The sequence below is a fragment of the Rhinichthys klamathensis genome, unplaced genomic scaffold, assembly GCF_029890125.1.
Source record: "Rhinichthys klamathensis goyatoka isolate OS25496 unplaced genomic scaffold, OSU_Roscu_1.1 h1tg000225l_1, whole genome shotgun sequence".
NCBI classification, from domain to species: domain Eukaryota; kingdom Metazoa; phylum Chordata; class Actinopteri; order Cypriniformes; family Leuciscidae; genus Rhinichthys; species Rhinichthys klamathensis.
The window spans coordinates 894,754-916,058 of NW_026606749.1; positions in this window are offsets into that span (position 1 = coordinate 894,754).

The following is a 21,305-nucleotide window of genomic DNA, read 5'->3' on the forward strand; positions in this document are numbered from 1 at the left end:
CGGGGCTGCATATGGAGACTTCGACTTAACCACCCAACCTCGAGCTAGTAAGTCCTGAACGTATTCCTTCACCTCCTTATATAGGGGTTTTGGAATGGAGGCATAAGCTCGCTGAACAGGGATGTCGTCCTTCAGGTTAATCGTCATCTGTAAGCTTGGGATGCACCCAATATCATCATCTCCGCGAGCAAACACGTTGGATTCTTCATAAAGCATGTCTTTGACTAATTTCTGCTGTTCTTCTTCCAGATGGCTTACATCGACCGGCGGATGCCACAAGCTGTCTGCCCTGCGGACGTCCTCATGTTCTTGGGAACCTGGTTCTTCTCCATGGCTCACTGGTGAGACACCTCTGTTTACCAAGTCTTGCTGCTCCGTTTCGATAATGCTTGATATTGGCTGAATACTTCCTAGAGGTGTACGTCGTCTGATAGTGACTTCACAAGCAGTAGGGTTTCCCAGGGGAATCCTAACATAGGGCCGCCGGTCTGTCCCCTCTAATTCCATCAGACCTTCTCCAACGTCTAGTTGAGTTAACAATGTACTCTCCTCACTGGACTCGAACAGTACTACTGGTTCAGAGCATTCCAAGCTGACTGAAACTTCACACTTAATATGAGTCACCTGACCGGGTGGTACGACCACATCTCTAGGGCCGACTGTGACAATAGCCCCGGGGTTCACATGGGGTTGTTCCTGAATGAAGCTCACTATCGCGTTGGCTTGTTCGCCTTTGATGTCCAGGGCCATCTTTAGGAGTTCTGCAAAAGCACATAGACCCAGCTCTGTGTTCTTCTTTCCTCTTATTATCTCCTCGACCACATTAAAACCCAGCAACGGCCGCTCTAATGGCATCTTCCCCACGAGGAAAGGCACTTGAATAGCCAAACTTGGATCATCATTCCCGGGCAGGTTCACTGTCAATTCTACCCATCCCTCGAATGGCAATGGTTCTCCATTAACAGCTGAGACATTGAAGTCGCCCCCATCGACTATTTCTGACAGTGGTCGCAGAGCTTGATCTGGTAAGTATTTACTCTTCCAGTTGCAGTCGATTATACTAACTTGCGCTCCTGTGTCCAGTAGAGCAGTTACTGCAAACCCATGAATGTGGCACTTGAGGGTGGCTTTCTTTCCAATGAGCTGGGCTACTCGGTCACAGGAACTTTGTCTTTGACTTGGCGAATCAGGTGTCCTACCCATCCAAGCTTCTCTTTCCTTAGGCTGGAGCTGTGGTTGCTCGGTCACTGTTCGCCCCTCATCAGTGCCCGCTGGTCGTTTCCCGACCCCTTTTCCCTTCTTAGACAGCCCACCGCACGATGTCCTTCCTCACCACACACAAAGCAATGACTGCAAGAGGTAGCATCCTTGCTACTACATTTGGGACACATTCGTCGACGTTGCCTTCGCTGCAGCTGGGAGTCGACGACTTTGCACTGACCTTCTGTCGTTCTCGCCTTTGCAAGTGATTCAACGGTCTTGGTAAGGGCTTCAATTTGTGCACTTAATCGGCGAATCGTCTCGGTTTGGTCGTTTTGTCTACCGCAATCTGAGTCTTTACCTCGGCTGGACTCCCACTGGGCGCTGAGAGCATTCGACGCTCTCTGCCGTGCAGCTTGTCCCAACCGACGTTGTCTTTCACTTTCGTCACTGGCTATCTGGGTTACTTGGCGCAGGAGTGCCTCATCTGTCACCAGGCGAATCGTAAGCAGAGGTTTCAATTCAGTGCGTAACTGGTTGTACTTTGCACCCATGCCCTGATAAATCGTCCTCAGAAACACATTTTGAATTGTTTGTTCATCATACTCCAGGTCTGTGAAATGGCAGTAGCTGGAGGTCACGGAGAGAGATCATACTTTCCCTTTTTCCACTGCTGAGCTCACCAGCTACATTCACAGGTAAGCTACCGCTACTTTTGGGAGATTCTGATTTACTTGGGTTAACCTCAATCTTGTATTGTGCTAATTTACGCCCTAACTCTTCATAGCAGTCTACTAATCGGTTATACTCCATTGGCTGTGTCTGTGTGTCAGTGGCGTGTGTAAGTTGTTGTGGTGGTGTAAGTGACACAGTGTCATGCAAAACCGTTTTTACATTCTGTTTCTGGATTATCACATCTACATTGTCTTTTAACAGTAACAATTGAGACAACCCTCCATCTTCTAACTCCAGCAGCAAATCACTGTTCATGTACTCAACAATGTACTCAAAGCAACACTCCTCATCAGTTATATCCAACCTGTGCTTTCCTGGTGCTGCAGTTGGCTCCAGACAATCCACCAGGCTGATCAGTTTATCATGGGTGAGTTGATGAAGTCTTTTCTTGATTTCCCAAACTGTTGCTTTTCTCTCGCTCGAAGTCATCTTATCGACAATCCAGCAGCTGATGGGTTCACACTTGGCTGGTACCACACTGCACTACTCCTCCTCAGCCAGGAAAGCCTTTCACCACCGTGCTTTGGTTCTCCTGCCGCCGTTGAGCTGCCTTTTGTGGTCCTCACGCTGATCACCCGTCACTCAGCCCTTCTATGGTTCATTTGAATTGGATCCGCATACCAGCAGGTGGCGCTAGATCCCGGACGAGCCCCCAAAATCTGTAGCACGCCCGCCGTCCGACTGGCGTTGCTGCATTAAATTAATTCTGTTTGATAAAACAATGAGACAGACCAAGTTGTGCTGTTATCAGTAACGAGTCGCTCTGTAATGGCCTTTATTACAATAATTCAAAGATTATATATATATATACACTCACCGGCCACTTTATTAGGTACACCATGCTAGTAACGGGTTGGACCCCCTTTTGCCTTCAGAACTGCCTCAATTCTTCGTGGCATAGATTCAACAAGGTGCTGGAAGCATTCCTCAGTGAGTTTGGTCCATATTGACATGATGGCATCACACAGTTGCCGCAGATTTGTCGGCTGCACATCCATGATGCGAATCTCCCGTTCCACCACATCCCAAAGATGCTCTATTGGGTTGAGATCTGGTGACTGTGGAGGCCATTTTAGTACAGTGAACTCATTGTCATGTTCAAGAAACCAATTTGAAATGATTAGAGCTTTGTGACATGGTGGAAGTAGCCATCAGAGGATGGGTACATGGTGGCCATAAAGGGATGGACATGGTCAGAAACAATGCTCAGGTAGGCCGTGGCATTTAAACGATGCCCAATTGGCACTAAGGGGCCTAAAGTGTGCCAGGAAAACATCCCCCACACCATTACACCACCACCACCAGCCTGCACAGTGGTAACAAGGCATGATGGATCCATGTTCTCATTCTGTTTACGCCAAATTCTGACTCTAACATCTGAATGTCTCAACAGAAATCGAGACTCATCAGACCAGGCAACATTTTTCCAGTCTTCAACTGTTCAATTTTGGTGAGCTCTTGCAAATTGTAGCCTCTTTTTCCTATTTGTAGTGGAGATGAGTGGTACCCGGTGGAGTCTTCTGCTGTTGTAGCCCATCCGCCTCAAGGTTGTGCGTGTTGTGGCTTCACAAATGCTTTGCTGCATACCTCGGTTGTAACGAGTGGTTATTTCAGTCACTGTTGCCCTTCTATCAGCTCGAACCAGTCTGGCCATTCTCCTCTGACCTCTGGCATCAACAAGGCATTTCCGCCCACAGAACTGCCGCTCACTGGATGTTTTTTCTTTTTCGGACCATTCTCTGTAAACCCTAGAGATGGTTGTGCGTGAAAATCCCAGTAGATTAGCAGTTTCTGAAATACTCAGACCAGCCCTTCTGGCACCAACAATCAAGCCACGTTCAAAGTCACTCAAATCAACTTTCTTCCCCATACTGATGCTTGGTTTGAACTGCAGGAGATTGTCTTGACCATGTCTACATGCCTAAATGCACTGAGTTGCCGCCATGTGATTGGCTGCTTAGAAATTAAGTGTTAACGAGCAGTTGGACAGGTGTACCTAATAAAGTGGCCGGTGAGTGTATATATATATATATTGTATAATTAAATCACAATCTCTTGTGTCACCTTACATGTGACTCACTCAAACAAAACACAAATAAACATGTTACATCACTCTTGTAAGTGTCTTTCCTTTTATACTCAGGTAGTATTTTCCTCTGATAACTCAATACTCTTTCCCTTAAAACATACATCACCATGTAGTACAGTCTCTGTTGTCTGTGCAAATGTATCCTAAATACTGTATAACTAAATAGTTGAGCGAACCATTTAAACTGAATTACAGTACAGCGAATATACTTAATCAAAAGATCATTAGAACATCCAAATATCAGCAGTAACCTATATAATATAGTATGCAAAAATATATATTCAACAATAAACGTTACATATGTATGTATCTACATATACATATACTTCAATCTTAACCATGGCGATTGCTTTATACATCGCTTTTTATGCTATAAGCACTATTATAAAGCTATAAACACTATAAACATCACATTACTTTAGGTATTCAGTGTTCTGGAGCCTCTAGCCATTTAGATTGTATAATCCTAATACCAGGCCTAACGCGGCACATACGCGAATGAAACGTAATTTTCATAAACACAACACCGTCTCTATTAAACATCTTAACTTTACTCAGGAAATGTATAACCCTCTTAACACAGTGTACACACGGCATCAACATATTGTTTCATGTTTTCATGTCCATGGTGATTGATTTCACCCACCTGTTTGATAAAACAATGAGACAGACCAAGTTGTGCTGTTATCAGTAACGAGTCGCTCTGTAATGGCGGCTTCTTCTCTGCGACTCAAAGTTACTCACATAGTCTCCGATTAGCACATTGTCTCCGCCTACTGTTCACTGAGGGTATTACTCATCACAAGTTCAGCATAATAACAGTAATTGAAACAATATCATAAACACAATAAAATAAATCAAATACATAAAGAAAAATATAATTATTCCTGTGACTATACATACAGGGTGTCACATTGTGCTTCAACTTATGGTTTTGTTTGTGTTGGCCATGTGCTCCTTTGTTCCTGCCTCCTTGTTTCCCTGTACCACACCCTCTTGTCTAGTTGAGTCCACGTTTGTCTGAGTGTTGTCACCTGTTCCTTGTCCGAGTGTTGTCACCTGCTTCTCATGTTCTCTGCTCCCTTGTTTGAGTCCTCGTTTACCTGAGTGTGTTCACCTGTTCCTTGTCCAAGTGTTGTCACCTGTTTCTCATGTTCTCACCTCCCTTTATATTTGAGGGCTTGAGACGAAGAACCATATAAGTCCATATTTTCAAATTTTGAATAATGACATTTTTTTAATTTGGACTCTGAATATTATATATATATATTTTTTTTTTACTTGAAGATAGACAACAAAAGTTTCACAATTCTAATGAGATAAGATTTTTTAGTATCAATCTTAAAAATAAAAAGTTAGAGTAATTTACATTTCTGGAATGTGGAAGAACAGTATAAGTCCAGTTAATGTGGAATAACAGTATAAGTCCAATTCATCATATCACTTAAACCACTGGAGATTTGATTCCTTTATCTTAGTTTTAATACAGTGACAGAACCTTAAAGAAAATATTAAACATTTCTTTCTTTCAATTTCTTTAATTTTTTTACCAACATAAATCACAGAACAAAAACACAGACAATACAGTACGAACAATGAACAATACATAGGCCTACTTATAGTACAGAAAATAAACGTCATTACAAACAATAAACCGTACATACAATCAACAATACATACAAACAATAAACAACAGTAATAACTGTAAACAATACATATTTACAATACAGACATACATCATCATCATTCCTTGCTATGGTTCCATATGCTAGTTTACCATTTTATAATACATTTCATAAATCACCCCATTCATTCATTTACTAAATAAATAACTATATATTCCTATTATACAACATAATATAAGGCATACAAGATAAACTACAACTACTATTATGATTAATTTTACACAATATACACAATATACCCCACCTTACCCTGCACATGACCTACACATACCAGGCTACTCTTCGCATTCTAATGCCCCATAAAATGCTTGGGCCTCCGGTGGCATGTAGGCTAGCATTTTCATAAGATCCCGGTGCTTCTCCTTCTTGACGGGCAGAGGGTCCTCATAAGCACGAGCATACGTGGTGGAGAACAAGGGAGCTGGAGGTGGTTGATTCTTCCTCTGTTTGGTGATCAGCCAGGTCTTCCATCCCTCGTAGAGGCTGTGGCTCCCTTTTGTGTGGACACACCATGGATCAGCAGCTGAAATCATGATTCAACAAGAAATTCAATAAAGATTCTTCTTTCACGCACATATCCCCAACACTGTTAATCTCAGAAGACCTACTCTTTTGTTTTTTACCTGTCACTTTCAACCACATCATGGATGTGATTAGCAAGCCAGGTGGACGCTTTAATGTTGCATCAGGGAGCTGCCTGAAGTCCGGACATTTCATCTCAATGACTTTGAATGGATGCTGCTGCCTGGCTCCACGGATCATCTCGGCGACATCGCTGGGGGTGTGGAGTGTGGACACCTTACGCCTCTTGTCCAGCGTGGCAAAGGAACGGTCACAGGGAAGGAAGGAGTGACCAGACACCATGAACTTCTGCTCTATCTGACTGAAGTACCTTCTAGATACGAGCAGGGCCATGAGGTTTAGGACTCGCCAGTTGTTGTTCTGCCCACAGCATCGGTCACTATAGATGACGAGCTTCCGTTCCTTTGCCTGGACTAGGGGAGCAAAAGATGTTTCTGCCCACTTCAAAAGACAGCTTGCCACCTCGATGGAACCTCTGTGAGCGATGCCCTCATGCCAGAGGCACATTGTAGGAGGATCGTCAGTGCCCATCTCCTGGATACAGAGGTTGTAGTTGGCCAGCTGCCGTTGATAGTACACGTTGGAGTGTGTCAGGTTTGGCGTGAACACTACCCCCTGCATGTCGATACAAATGACATGGCAGTCATCATTGGCTTTGGCCCACTCTGTGTCAGCCTGCAACTGGGTGTACGCTTTTTCAGCTTTCCGGTGGTGAAGCTCACTCTCGGCTGCGATCTTCAACCTTTCTCCTTCTGTTGTAGCAGCTGTTAATTTTAAAAACAGGGCGTCACATTTCGCACAAGTGTCACTTCTTGGCTGCCCAAAACTGAGGTTCTGCTGCTTGAAGATGTCCCTATAGAGCCAGAACTTTGCAGTGGATGTTGGATTGTGTTCCTTGTACAGGCGGAACATGCGGAGCAGGTTTAAATCAGGGCTCAGGTACTCCCTCTCCACATCTCCCTTCATCCGTGAGTAGTGGTTCGGTTGGCGTGGGAAGCTCAAGATATGCTCTCTTATACCCTCTCTCACTGCAGGATGAATGCTATGAGGCCTAAAAAATAAACACCACAACTCATGAACAAGGGAAATATAATAAACTATGCTGGTCTGTTTTGCACAATTGCATTGTTTCTGTGACCATAAATGTATAATTATAAACATTCCTCTAAACTATAGGATTTTGTTTTTCACATACAGTCATTAAAGGGATACTTCAAGATTTAGCATTAAGCTTTGTATCATTAGAAAACCGAATTCTTTTTAGTATTTTCGAATTACAATGCTTTTCTCCCTCATATCCCCCTGAGATTAGAGATTTATGTATTTTTTGTCTGGGAAAAATCCTCCGATGACGCAAAAATTGTCATTGTTTACATGCACATCTTTTGTTTCAATCTAACTGAATTTATTCCGATTTGTGAATCTGAATGTAGTGTTTACATGGATGCTAAACATGTGATTGATTGATGTGTGCATTTTAGCATTGCAATCTGGGAGTTGTTGTCTTTCATCCCCATAAATCAAAAATACATTTTCTGGCTTTTAGAAGGCTCCATTCAAAAATAATTTCACATTTCTACTACATAAATGACCCATTTTAAATACACATTAATCTTTCCAGAGCTGAAGTATCCCTTTAAGATCCACATGTTGTAATGATACAAAGAATAATCATACATTACATTTGCATAGCACTTTATCTCTGATATCGATTTCAAAGTGCAAAAATATGTTTCCTGACTGGGCAACAACAGTGAGCTGAATCCTAACCATTACGGTATGTGCACACTGGCGTTATAGGGTGGCAAGGCACCCAACGCTCTATAATGCCAGCGTCCAGTGCACCATTAGACCAGGGAATGTTGTAGGTGTGACAATGGTGCAGCTTTAAAAACTAACAGGACGAGAGCATGAGGTCCTTCATAATTTGTTTTTTTTTACTTACCTGTTCTTATGTTTTCCTCTGAAGTCCTCTAATGGAGACCTGACTTTAGCTACCTGCTCTGTTCCCTCAGACTGACTGCCTAACTTTTCTTGAATAACCTTTTCAAAGATAAGTAACTTTAAATAAATATGTTATGGACAATGTATCTAATTAAAATCATGCATGTAATAAAAAGTTAACAAACGGAAAAGGCTAGGCTATATAAAACTTGCCTGTAGGCGACTGTTGGTCAGTTGAAAGACTGACATAAATGTGAGTTTACAAACAGCAAGTCTTTGGCCTCCTTGTTGCACATGGTACTTGAAGGTGTACTTCCTCTTAGTAATCTCAGTGTCAGGCCCACGTGGTCGTCTGCGACTCACCTTGTGCTAGAAGTAAAAAGACATGAAGTAAAAAGACATTTACCATAGCGTAGCAGGCTAGCCGTATTGTAGAGCTGTCAGGTTAAGGTCATTAAGTACGTGAGTAGGCTTTGGTTAGGAGAATGAATAAGCATTTTAGGGCACCAAAGCGCTGTGGTCTGACTGTAATGCACTTGGTGGCCTACTTGATGCTGATCATCCTTCATCCATCCTCACAAAATGTAACATTTACAGTGATCAGGCACATGTGCAGTCTTAGTGAATTGAAGGCATACAGTAGTATTCAATTCACTGGTTATTTCATGGGCCTACATTGTGATGCATTGCATACTGTTGACATGATATGGTCATGAATTGCTTAAGTTAGCCTACCTGCTCCAAACCAGAGAGAATGATAGCCTGCTGCCTCTCATAAGAGACAGCATAAAACTCTGTGAAGAGCTGGAGTTTTCTTTGTTCTGTTAGGCTTGAACACTGCCTGGGACATGTCTCCTTGCACACCTTGCCCTTAACAAAAACAAAGTCACATTAGAGTTTTTTTTGTTACATATAGCTATAGAACACTAGAGCTATTAGCAGCTATTAAGGTTACTACCTATAATATATAACGTAACAGCTTACACAATCAATGCATTTTTTTATTATTACCTTTTATTTATTAAAAAATGAGTAACAAACAAATATAGCATACAATATCACAAAACAAAGTGTTGCATAAATGGTAACATGGGATCCAAAAAGTATATCAAAATATTTTAAACACGTCAATGACTTTTTTATTTCAGAGACATAAAGCAATCAAAGTCAAATTTTCTCAGCTTTCATTTAGACCCATTCATGACTTGATTCGCTAAACAGTCAGAGCTGTATGAACATTAGTAACGTTAGACGCCCAGTAATATGCCCCCTGACTGTAACCAGCTACGTTACAAAGTAACTGGCTAGCCAGACATCAAACGCAGCTATAATGTTTCGATTCATTTATCCTCGGTTATAAGGAGTAGTAGCCTACAGCATTAATTTCGACCCATTCATGAATTGATCCGTTAAACAGAGTGAGCTATATGAATGAACTGTAGTAACGTTAGACGACGCGCAGGAGCCTACACGCCCCTCTGACTGTAACAGTAGCTGCTAAGTTAGATACTTTGTATACGGTTCTTTCACTCACCTCTTTCGGTGGACTTTTTCCTCGTTTTTGCTCTCCTCTCCGGTTCACATATGGTTTCCCAGCATCCCTCAAAGACTTCCTTGCTCTGTCCTTCCATTCATTCATGTTCGCTCTCCTTTTTTTGCCGAGGTTTTGCCGTTTAATGTCCGCAGCGGACATGAAAGCAACCGGCGTCTCCATTTTTCGTTAGTGGACATAAACGGTTTTTCCGCGTGAGACTATTTTAAAATTTAAAATACAGAGTTTTTGTCGCGCGAACACACCCCCAAAGTGATTCTGTATACAAAGCAGCACACATACATTCAAGTCACATGGTTATCTCAATTTTTGTTTTTTTGGACTTATACGGTTGTTCGTCGCATGAACACATTTGTTCTCTTACCCTCATGTTTTGCCAGTTCGTTATCATTGAGTGTGTTGTGCTACCTGTTGCTCATGGTTTCAGTTGTGGATAGTGCCTGGATATCTTGTCTTGTGTTTGTTGTGTTCCTGTTTGTCCCAGCCCTGCAAGCTGGCTGCTTCCCCTCTCTACCAAGCAGCAAGACCGGTGCAGTGACTGATCGTGCCCTGTGAGTCCATCTTCGTGTGCAGTATTATCCTGTCTGGCTCTTGCTGCATCCATTAGCATTGTGCAGCACATCTACCGCAGAACACCAGTGTGTTCACCTTGGGCTGGTCTCAACTGCCACCCTCTCAGCTTGCCTGACATTGTGCTTTGTTCCCTGCCTACTGTTTGGACTGTTATCACCTCCTCATCCACCATCTCTCGTCTTGTCAACTGTCTTTCAATAAAATCTGTTAACACTCATTCTGCGCTTGAGTTCTCTCTCATAGACCCGTAACGCATTTAGACCGAAATAATCATTTGGTTTAAGCCAGGTTTCAGTAAGGCAAAGTACATCGAAACTATTATCTGTGACCATTTCATTTACAATAACCGCCTTAGGTGTGAGCGATCTAATGTTCAGAAGACCTAGCTTTAGAAATAGTTTTTGTTCATTGATATTGAGATTTTCTGGTTTAATTACAATTAGATTTTTCCTAGATCCTACAGTAGATTTATTGTTTGGCCACACTAAACGAGGAATAGACACAGTTTCTATATAATGTTCTACACTACTTATGATATCAATTAAGTTGGGACAGCAAAGACTGTGATTTGGACTTTGACTTACTAGTCATATGGTGTGTAACGTCTTAGATGTTGTCCGACAGAATAGCCGCTCCGATTCTGCTGGGCTGCAGGCCATCAGCACGGTAGAGCCTAGGTCGCTCCCAGAACAGATTCCAATTATTTACAAAGAGCAGTTTCTGTTCATTACACCATGACATTAACCATTCATTTAGAGCAAATAATCTACTGAACCTTTCTTTCATGTCCTTGTCGGTACATGGGAAGCGGTCCAGACACGATGATCGTTGCTTCAGGCGCTGTGCTGTGTACCGTCTCGATCAGGCTCCTGTAGTCCTTCTTCAGAACCTCCGTCTGCCCCAGCCTGATGTCGTTCACTCCCGCGTGCACCACAATAGCTCTGACGCGCTCGTCACCGTTCAGGGAACCTGTGCAGCGACATCAAGAACACGAGCACCAGGAAAGCAGTGAGTCCGCACCTTACCTTTACCTGAGGTAGCGCGGACATGAAGGACGATGGAACTGCCGATGATCACGGCGTCGTCGCGTTCCGACTCGCGAAGAGGGGAGAAGCGGTTCCAGGTGGAGATCTCGAAGACCCGGAGGGGCGGAGAGGTTCTTGCTCTGGTCCTGGCTCGTGTCTTCCGCTGTGGGATCATCCAGGGTCCATGGTGTTGTGTCGGTGCCGGAGTGAATGAAGCCAGGGATGATCGCGTCCTGGGTGCTTGGGTCCTGTGCAGAGAAACACACGGAGTAGACGAGTTCAGAGTCAAAAAGTTACTAACCACTGACTTGTGAGCATCGGCTCGTGATGTTTCAAGCGCTGATCGCCGATCTCGCAGCTCGGCTTGCCTCTCTAGTAGATCACGGATCTGCTTCTCCACGGACTCCAGCTCTAACTTGACCGAATGCAGCTCAAATGTGTCCTCACCTGCACTCAGAGGTAACGTTAGACACACATCCGATATATTCGCCATTATAACAGATGAACAGTAAATTAGTAGTGATACTACCAATATCACTACTAATTTAGGACTGAAATCCTGGATAGAACCCGTATCCTTTCAGTGATACGGGTGTAAATAAGACGATCGATAGGCGAGAGGCCACGCGTGCAATGCTAGCGGGCTTAAGGCTAGTAGCGGAAATTCGGAAAGTTGGATATAAGTAGCGATATCAAAGCAATCCGATTGTTTTTTATAAGGAATAGTATCGAAGATATGTTCACATGCTGTAAAAATTGAAAATGCTTGTTTATAAATGAGTGTAAAGAAGAAAAGCAAGGATTATGAATCAATTCGACGGAGCTCCAAACACAAACCGCGTGCGCAGTGTAATCAGTAATGGATCAGTAATCCCGCCACTCATGCAGCCTCTGAATTAAGACGCAGCTTTTGACACATGTATAGTGCATGAGTGGCATAGGTTAGTTGTCACAATGGGCGAGAAAGGTTGACATGGAGCATGCTGTGTCTAAAAACAAAAAAACACTGAACAGAGGAGATTCTGCTTGCAAAAAGAAAACGCAACAGAGCTGGTAATAAACGAGAATCTAAAGTGAGAACACTGGCTTGGCTTTTTGGAGATGGCGAGAACTGAGAGATTGAAAATGTTGGTAACACTTTACAATAAGGTTCATTAGTTAAAGGGTTAGTTCATTAATGACTCACCCTCATGTCGTTCCAAGCCCGTAAGACCTCAGTTCATCTTCGGAACACAGTTTAAGATATTTTAGATTTAGTCCGAGAGCTTTCTGTCCCTCCATTGAAAATGTATACACGGTATACTGTCCTTGTCCAGAAAGGAAATAAAGACATCATCAAAGTAGTCCATGTGACATCAGTGGGTAAGTTAGAATTTTTTGAAGCATTGAAAATACATTTTGGTCCAAAAATAACAAAAACTACGACTTTATTCAGCATTGTATTGTCTTTCGGTTCTGTTGTCAATCCGCGTTCAGTGACGCTGCTGACGTAAGACGCTGCTGACGTGTATCTGGTGCGCCCGAGCTTCGTTTACAGTCTGAGGGAGACGCACGCTGTGTAAACAAAACAATCTTCGCAAACATGTCTAAGGATTTCGACACAGAGGAAGACCAGCCATATTTTTTGCCCAGCCATATTTATTTGAACCCGAATACACGGACGCACCAGATAACACGTCAGCAGCGTCTTACGTCATCAGCGTCACTGAACGTGGATTGACAACAGAACCGGAAGACAATACAATGCTGAATAAAGTCGTAATTTTTGTTATTTTTGGACCAAAATGTATTTTCGATGCTTCAAAAAATTCTAACTTACCCACTGATGTCACATGGACTACTTTGATGATGTCTTTATTTCCTTTCTGGACAAGGACAGTATACCGTGTATACATTTTCAGTGGAGGGACAGAAAGCTCTCGGACTAAATCTAAAATATCTTAAACTGTGTTCCGAAGATGAACGGAGGTCTTACGGGCTTGGAACAACATGAGGGTGAGTCATTAATGACATAATTTTCATTTTTGGGTGAACTAACCCTTTAACATTAGTTAACTACATTAGTTAACATGAACTAATAACAAACTGTGCGTATACAGTGCATTTATTCATCTTTGTTAATGTTAATTTCAACATTTACTAATACTTTATTAAAATCTTGTTAACATTAGTTAATGCACTGTGAACTAACATGAACTAACAATGAACAGCTATATTTTTATCAACTAATGTTAACAAAGATGAAAAAATACAGTAACACATGTATTGCTCATGGTTAGTTCATGTTAGTTAATACATTAACTAATGTTAACTAATGAACCTTATTGTAAAGTGTTACCAAAATATTGCAAAAGTTACACGAAGATAGCGTTTTTATTACTCAACAGGTGAGTAAGGTATTTTATTGAACAGATAAATTGCCATAGAGTTTATAGCTCTCTAACAGAGTTCATTGTAAAACATTATCTCCTGTGAAGGGTCATTTCATTATGGGTTGTTGAGGTACTGTGTCTAATGCATACAGCTACAGTAACGTTTTCAGCTAATCAGCTTGCGATACTATCCATATAAACTGGTTATATCTCTTAAGCCTATAGTGAATGTTTTATGAGCAGTAGGATAATCTCTCTCTCTTTTTTAGTTATGACAAATAACCATATTCATCCACATAGTCAAGCAGAGCGAAGCACTACCAAAGCAGTCTTCTTTCGCAAAATGCATGCAGTTTTGTTCAAAAGTTACATAGTGTTTGTTTGTTTGTGGCCTTTTTAAAATATTTTTTAAAAGTTCACTTCAAGCCATTTCTTTAGTCAAGTTTTAGACTGCAGAGAATGAAAGAGAGTAAAAGAAAGAGTTTTCTGAGAGTCTCTGGCAGAGATCACACAAATGCTGAACCTTTGCCCAATACACAATGAAATATGAGCCCACTTTATCTTTCACGTTGGTCTGTGAGTCCACGGTCTGTCTGTCATTACTGTTTTTGGCAGGAATTTTCCTCCAACAGGCTGAATATCAAACGAATCACACTGGCCAACCAGCGTAAACCACAAAGACATGCTCACAGTCTTGGTCTCCTCTTTACAATTCTATCAGTACAAAACCCATCTGAAAGATATTAACAGAGGGAAACCTGGTTTTGGTTTCCTAAATTAATGTATTCCAAATGAGCATGTCACTTTACATTTTAACAAAATAGTGAGATTATCCCAATCAAAACAACAGGGGCAAAACCAAAAAGTTTAAAACATGGCATACAAAATAATTGGTGCTGATAAACTTTAAAGGAAAGCTGGCCTGTAGCTGCCAAGAGCACTAAAATTAATTAAGTGAAAATGTATTATAGTTTAAATTTATTTCAAATGCAATTAGCTGAACTTAAGAGCTCTTTTTGACCCACTTATGAGGACTTAAATACAAATTTATATATAATTTCATGCTTCTATTTTATTTGAAATAAGATTAAAGTGTAATACTGAATATACTGCTTACATGGTAAACTAAAGTGTTTTAATGTAATTTCCATTGAAACTGGATTGTGCTGTATTTAAGTATGTATTTGTACACACACACATTACACATCAGAATGTAGGCAAACACAGAGAGTACAAAGTTAAAACTAGACTGGGATAAGGGTTTGAAACCAGCATGCCTGTCCACTGTGTCCAGTATCCACATCCCACAATCCCAATCACAGCTCTGGGACAATAGTGTATCATAATAGGCACAATCATCACTAGGCACTGTCAGCTTCCAAAGCAGTGAAAGAAATAATCTCAATAAAGCTGATGTAATGAACTGGGTAATCACAAATAAATTAAAGATCACCCTTGTTGGCAAAAGTAACTTTTACAAATAATGCATTACAATATTCTGTTACTCCGCAAAAAAGTAACTAATTGCATTACTTAGTTACTTTTTATGGAAAGTAAAGCGTTACTTTTGTGTTACTTTTCCTCATCTAAGCTGTGCTTGCTTGTTTGTTTTTTCTAAACGAAAAAGTTATATTTTTGACAAATGTAAAGGCCCTTTCACACCAAAAGTGAAATTAATAAGACCCAGGCTGAAGGAAATACAAATCCACACCTGTACATTAGAGGGCAGCTCAAACAAACCTTTAAACTGTGCTTACATTCTGGATCGCAGAAGAATAGGACGCAAACGACGAAAGTTCAACACTTCAGCAATAAATAAATAAAAGAAACACAAATGTGATTTTATCTAAAGTCATTTTTGCTTATTATGGTTGAACTGGATAATCAAAGATCAGCATCAAAGGCATTGGTTAATATAGTGAGATTATATTTGTGCAATTTAACATATTTAATTGCATGTTCACATGCAATTCTGAGTTTACATTTTACTATTTTTATTCATTTTGAGAATTACTGAATATTTTTTTGTGCAAGTGAGAGGAGTAAATGCATGCTCACATTTAATCTAGAACTACAAAAACCATCATGTTTGCACAGCACACACAACACCTCTGCACCTCCCAACTCCCAATTTCTCTCAACCTGAGATGTGTCTGTCAATAAGTAATCAAAGTAACTTGTTACTTATTTGATGTTGTGATGATATCGCTACAGCCTACACACATGCCTGACTTTATGTTTACCTTATTATTATTTTTTATTTATTTTTGTCCTGTTGTAATCTTTTAACCTCTTATGATAATAGCCATCGACTCCACTGGGTCAGGTTAATCTGGTGAGTGTATTTATTTTAAAAAGCCTCACCACATTTTAGCATAAGGCTCAGGCTTATTGGCAAAGCAACATACATACGGTATACACATAGTTCGGTATCAGGAACACAATAGGTAATATAAACAATGAAAGTACAGGTAACTTAATATGCCAACAAGAACAGCAACTGTATATTTAAAAAAAGAGAGAAAGAGAGAGTCAGAGAAAGATAAAATATATAGAGCTCAAGACAAAAGTCTTGACAGTGGAAATGGCTTGGTCGCAAGTGTAGCATGCACTCATACCAGTTCTTTATGCAGTGCAGCACATCCCGAAAATCATTTTGGTTCCAGGGAAATCAGAAGAGAAGCGGAATAAGATTCTTCTTTACACACTTAACCGTCGCCGAGCCAATCAGTTTTATGAAACACTAAATCACGTGGGTGATACATTCACTGTCTGCTTTGACATAATGGGGAACCTGGTCCTTCTTAGGTCTGCCATGGTTCAAATGTATTACTCACGGCAGGTATACTTTTACGTATTCGGTGTGGTTCGTCACCGTGGCAGAGGAGAACCCCAGAGTCGGCATGAGATAAATCTGTACACCTGGCTGGAATATGAGAACTCAAAGGATAGTAACATCGTCGCCTCAGCTCTACAACACTACTTCACCTCAGTGGCTAGAGCTGATCTGCGCCAGTGTCAGAGCCTCCACCGGCTCTCCGACTCTTGCTACGGCCAGAATAAAAACATTAATGTTCTGTCAATGTTGTTTGCCCTGCGTTCTCAGCTGTACCCTCAGCTCAACATCACTTACTTCTTTCCTATACGAGGGCACAGTTTCCTTCCGGCAGACAGAGTGTTTGGAAGGATTGAGCAAGATATCCGGAAGCATACAACTATTTTGTTGCCGGAAGAGTATAACAATATTTTGCTGAAGCATGGCACTGTCCATCAAAATGGAAAGGACTGGCAGTGCTATAACTTCAAAGAGCAGCAGCCAGGTTCACGGCAACTCATAGATCACTCAAAATAAGTGAAGCAAGAGTGCTGCAAATCTCTGGAGATAAGCTGGGGTTTAAGCCTGTGTTTGCTGGTGAATTTCTCCAGAGATGAAAGCCAAATATATTGTGACCGACTCGAATCTCGCGTTTGCCGAGGCAGCGCGTAGATTACGGGTCTGCAATAAAAGTGATACACGCGATCTGTGAAATAATACTGTTTGGGTGCGAGGCATTCAGAGTCAGCTCCTGAGGGTGCTGGCTGTGTTCATTGAGAAATATCTCGACGCATACAGCCGTGCGCTGTCGGATGTTTCAGCCTCGCACCTATTGACTTTCTTCTCGAGGGATGAAAGCCAAATATATTGTAACGGCTCGAATCTCGCGTTTGCCGAGGCAGCGTGTAGATTACGAGACCGTATAAATAAATATTAAAACTGTATTGTCTAGTGATTATGGCTGCAAATGATGGAATATTATCTGACTTTAAGAAGTTAGATATTTTAATTCAGCCTACCATTCAGACCGTGTTTCATTTATCCATTGTTTATGGCTGCATAATACAATGAATAAATAAAATAAAATGATGAGCAGCGAATGCACGCTGCTTTGTCTGCCCCACAGGCTTGCGGCCAGGCAGTGTTCCGTCCACACATCGAAAGTCGTTTACGATTTTTCCCTGCCAGTCCTCCGCTTCAGGGTATCGAAAACGAGACGAAATAGCAGGGCTCTCTCCCCCGTGGAGGGACGAGTGAGAATCGCTCCTCCGCAGAGCCCTCAGGAAATCGATGTTTGTATCCAGCGTCAATTGCGTTTCAGGACACATCAGTTTTCAATGAATGCACGCTGCAGTGTCCGCCCCAAAGGCTTGCGGCCAGGCAGTGTTTGCGTCCGCACATCGGAAACTGTTTTCGATTATTCCCTGCGGGTCCTCTGCTTCAGGGTGTCGAGAACGAAACCGAAAGAGCCTCCCCTCTGGGGAGCCCTCAGGAAATCGATGTCTGTATCCCTCCGTCAAGTGCGCTTCGGGACACATCATTTTCCAGCGAATGCATGCTGAGAGCCGCTTCAGGGGATCAAGAAAGAATCTTGAATAATAACCGTAATCAGTCTTGAGAGGCAGGTTCCCTCAAGCCCGGGACACACCAAGCCAACGATCGCCCGCTGGGCAACGTCGGACCGTTTTTGAGCGTCGGCCGAAGTAGTTTTCCCGGTGTGATCCGCACCGTTGGCTCTAGTCTGACGCCATCTGGGTTTTTTGGTTTTTTTGTCGTCGGGTCGTCGGTGAAAGAGGGAACTCTGATTGGCTGTTCAGCTTAGTGAACGAGTCAGTACACGAGAATAATAGCAAAACAGCAAGCAAAGTCAAAACGGTACAGATAGAAGGTTGTTCTAATGTTACGTCATCTTACCTGAGTGTTCCTTGGCGAATATTTCAATATTAACATGAGCGGACTGGAATAAAGAAAGTGTTTAGCAGGATTGATATTCAAAACGGTAAGCACGCACTGCTTTGTTTATGGTTTGTGTATCTGCATCGTAGGTTTCCCTTTTTGAATGACGAATATAAATGAATATATCTGCAGCAATAGACAGTTGTCTTATTTACATGCAGGCGCAGAACGCACATTCTATCTGACAGTTGGCTGTAGTTCTCTCGGTGTGTTCAAGCGCAGCTTTTTCCCCCGACCCAGGTGACGCAAGGCGACAACACAGTCGGCTTTCATCAGTGCTAGTTCTTTGGCGTCGGTTTGGTGTGTCCCGGGCTTTAGTAGGATATTTCAAAGCATGGCAAGACCTGCCAATAGTTCATAGTTCTCAAGAAGGAGGGGGGGGGGGGAGGGTAGCGCGAAATTTAGATCTAAGGCACTTGAATCGGTCTCTGAGGCGATTCAGGTTCAAGATGCTCACTATTCCCATCATCGTGAGACAGATCAAATCTGAGGATTGGTTTGTCACGATAGATCTAAGGGACGCATACTTCCACATATCCATCCTTCCATCTCACAGGAAGTTCCTGAGGTTCGCTATTGGGGGCGAAGCGTTCCAATATTGGGTTCTTTCGTTCGGTCTAGCTCTCTCCCCTCGCACGTTTACCAAATGTATGGATATAGCTCTAGCTCTGCTGAGGCTTCAGGGTATCAGGATATCGACGACTGGCTTATTATGGCCCAGTCACAAGACCTGGCAGTTCGGCATTGAGATGTCGTCCTTGCCCACATCCAGAGCCTGGGGTTGAGACTCAACACAAAAAAAGTGTGTTGGCACCAGCCCAGAGAACCACATTCCTGGGAGTGGTGTGGGATGTGGGCACACATGTGGGCACAATTGTCTCCTGCACGGGTCGAGTCCATCCTGGCCACGGTGACCAGGATAAAGCTAGTCCAAGCCATTACTGTAAAACATTTTCAGAGAGTGTTAGGGCTCATGGCAGCAGCGTCCAACGTCATTCCATTTCGGCCTGCTGCACATGAGGGCCCTGCAATGCTGGTTGAAAACCAAGGGGTTTTCCCCGAGGGGGAACCCGTTCTGCATGATCATTACGCGCAAATGCCTTCGTTCCCTATCTATGTGGAAAAAAGCTTGGTTTCTGTCCGAAGGCCCGTGCTGGGAGCGTCATGTCGCCGGAAAGCCACTTCGACAGACGCCTCCCTCATGGGCTGGGGCCCGGTCATGGATGGCAGGGCTCTGAGGAGCTTCCTCCCAGACCTCAGGGGTCACCACGCAGACAATGTCTCGGTGGTCTCCTACTTGATTCATCAGGGGGTTCCGAGATCGCACCCTCTATCCAGATTGGTGCATCAAATCCTCCTGTGGTCCCACGGGAAACTATTATCTCTCAGAGCAATGCACGTCCCAGGGGACCAAAATCAGAGAGCAGACATCCTGTCAAGGCAGGGGCTGAGGCCCGGGAATGGAGACTTCACACCGAGGTGGTGAAGTCGATATGCGAGAGGTTCGGCCCAGTGGAAGTGGATTTGTTCGGGTCTCGCGGGACGTCCCCCTGTCCACTGTGGTTTCCCCTCACCCATCCAGCCCCATTGGGGTTGGATGCCATGGTACAGACGTGGCCCGGTTGGCTTCAGTGCTGGAGGTCCTCCAAGATCGCTTCTCGGCTGGACTTACCCCGTCCACACTTAAGGTGTAGGTGGCTGCCATTGCGGCTTTCCACGCTCCTCTGGGTGATGGGCCCCTGGCCGTACGTTTCCTCCATGGGGCTCGGAGGATGAGACCTGCAGCTCGTACCAGAGTTCCCACATGGGACCTGGCAGTGGTTCTCGAAGGGCTGGTCAAGGCACCTTTCGAACCTCTGGAGTCGGCTGAGGCCAAGAACCTTTCCCTCAAGGTAGCTGTTTTATTAGCCATTACTTCTCTGAGGAGAGTAGGAGACCTTCAGGCACTCTCTATATCTCATAGTTTTAAATGCCATGTGACTACACAAGAGAAAGGTGTCAAGGTATAGCTTGTTAGCATGGCTCCATTAGCCCCTGCTGGTAGATGCTGTAACTACACCATCTGGACACAAACATATCTTTCTTCATTGACAGTTCAAAAATGACTCCATGTATTGAAATAAACTATTTTTTGCAACTTTGGGGTTGGAAATATTTTGAGATGTTTCTGAAAGAAATCTCATATGCTCACCAAGGCTGTATTTATTTGATCGAAAATACCATAAAAAAACTGTAATATTGTGAAACATTATTACAATTTGAATACATTTTAAAAGCTGAATTACTCTAGTCTTCAGTGTCACATGATCCTTCAGAAATCATTTAAATATGCTAATTTACTTCAAGAAATATAGCATATTATTAACAATGTTGAAAGCCATTGTGCTGCTTAATATTTTCTGGAAACAGAAACGTCTTTTCTGTCACTTGATTGACCAGAAACTTTTGAACGGTAGTGTATATATATATATATATATATATATATATATATATATATATATATATATATATATATATATATATATATATATATATATATATATATCTCACGGGTAGTTTTGCTTTTCGGTTCATGTTTGGTTCTCACAGGTAGTTTTGGTTTTCGGTTCATGTTCATGGCAGTCATGTTTCCTGTCTTGTCATGTCATTCAAGTATTGTTTGTGTAAGCACTGTTGGGTGAGTTTTCATGTTTATGTTTAAAGTGCCATGCCTTTGTTTTTTAATTGTTTGAGAAAGTTTAAAATAAACTGCATTTGGGTTCTCCAAGCTTGCCTCC